Here is a 2,125-nt window from a genome sequence, read left to right as displayed (position 1 = left end):
ATTACCAAAGATGGCTCCACATCTCATGATATTTTTTCATTCCTAATACTTGGTAATGCATAGTTGTGAAACTTGGATTTAAAGTATTGCTTGGAAGCATGTATATCTCTTGGATCAATTATTTTAACATAAAACATATTGTAGAAATGAAACATGATTAAAAGTTCAACAAAAAGTTCAACACAGTTCTTGAAAATGATGTGTTATGTTGATGACTTAATGCATTGCTATGAAATATTCATGTAGATCTGGTAGTTCATAGTTTTTTGCTTCAGTGAATGCATATTTGATAGAATTTATGCATTTTTTGAATAGTAAGGTTTACCTTGTATGCCACATTATAATGGGATTTTGATAATGCATAGCAGTCTATAAATATAGGTCTATCCATCACACTAGCTTGTGTTTCATATTATGTTGCAGTGACATATATGCAAGATATATATGTGGCCACTTTATCATAAATAATGCTCTCTCTTTACTTTGTTATATTTTTGGTTGATGGTTGTGAATGTCATCAATTATTTATATGTGTAATTTTGCATTTGGTATGTTGTTTCTGGACTTCGTGTTTCCTCTTTATATATCTGTCTTTGAAAGAAACAGCAAAAGAATAAATGACACCATCGACAAGCATATTTTGTTGCATTCTCTGAAATAGGTATAATAGGTAACGTGTGTAATGTTTGAGTATATCCATATTTATGCAAATATAGAAAGATTCTTTTTATTTTATTTATATGGTTCAGAACAGAGGTAGATTTAAGTTTTGTTATAATGACTCCAGAGAAATCACAGATGTGGGTTATGTGAGGGATGCCCAGGTAATGACTTTAGCAAATTCAAGAATTTATAAACCAGATGAACAATTTAATCTTAAGTTTTGCACTAGGATTTGAACTGCTGTGATATGATTTGTGAGTTTCTTAATAGAGAAGGCTATGTTATGTATGAATTATGAAGTGAAAAGTAATGGACGTTGATTAGTGTCTCATTTAACAGGCAATGGAATTTTATATAATTATGCTTGAAATGTGCATTGCCAGAGAAGGCCCTTGGATGATTTTTCAGCTATTAATCAGCTCATGTGAAAGTGGCTTTTGCTAGTGTTAGATATATTGTTCAACAATGTTTTTGCACACAGAATGAAATAATGATTAATATTTATAAGTTCAGTTCCAAATATACGATGGCCAGTCAGATATTGATTTGCTCGTAAATGCTGAAGTGATTTAGTTCAGTTATATATTCACAGTTTGAATAATTTTAAGGAGAAATCCTTGAAGTTGATACATTACAAGCTTTCAGTGTATAGTGCTATCTAAATATTTAAATGATTTTTGGATGTAGTTACTTTGTCATCATATCTTTATATTATATATAATGAATTGTAGATAGGTATTGAAGTCACAGAGAAGTTGTACTGCAGTCCCTTCAGATTATGTATTTTGGAAATGCTTTCATGGAGCATTATACTAGAGAATCTTCCTCCGTAGGTCACAGTCATACAATAAAAAAAAATGAATGAAAAACAAATATGCCAAGGAATAAAGCATCATTTGTATTTGTGTTTATTGTACATGAGGTGGACACCATTTCTATGTTTCTGATATGGTGCTCTCTCTCCAGTGATATCAGTCCGATAATAGTGGTGTTTTGGAGAATTTGGTTACTGTCCTACATGTAGTGAGCTCTGTGGAAGTGCTAATGTTTAAATTTCATTCAGTTTGCATTATAATTGTCCTGTGGTTAACATGAAATATAATTTAGCTTTTACTCAGTTTCATAAAATATACTGATATCATTGAGGTTGGAATGTCTTGTGCTCAGAAGTTTGCTTCTGGAATTGTGAACATATTTTCAAGAAAATATGTGTCAGTAGCTTTAAACTGTTTTAATATGTAATCACTCTTTTGATATTCTTTATTTCTGTTTGGATGACTACAATCATAAGAAATGTGAGAAGTTATCCAAGTTTTATATTAGTAATAAAAATAATGCTTAGGAAATTTATCGAGGCTAGGATTCTGATCTTCTTCCATATAATCTAATAAGAACAAATTGTAGTTTTAATGTAGCAATTGTATTAGCAGGCATTAAACCACTTCTATAAGTGATTACTTAA

This window comes from Penaeus monodon, chromosome 15, assembly GCF_015228065.2.
Source record: "Penaeus monodon isolate SGIC_2016 chromosome 15, NSTDA_Pmon_1, whole genome shotgun sequence".
NCBI lineage: Eukaryota > Metazoa > Arthropoda > Malacostraca > Decapoda > Penaeidae > Penaeus > Penaeus monodon.
The sequence above is the reverse complement of the archived record's forward strand: the minus strand, read 5'-3'. Positions refer to the sequence as shown.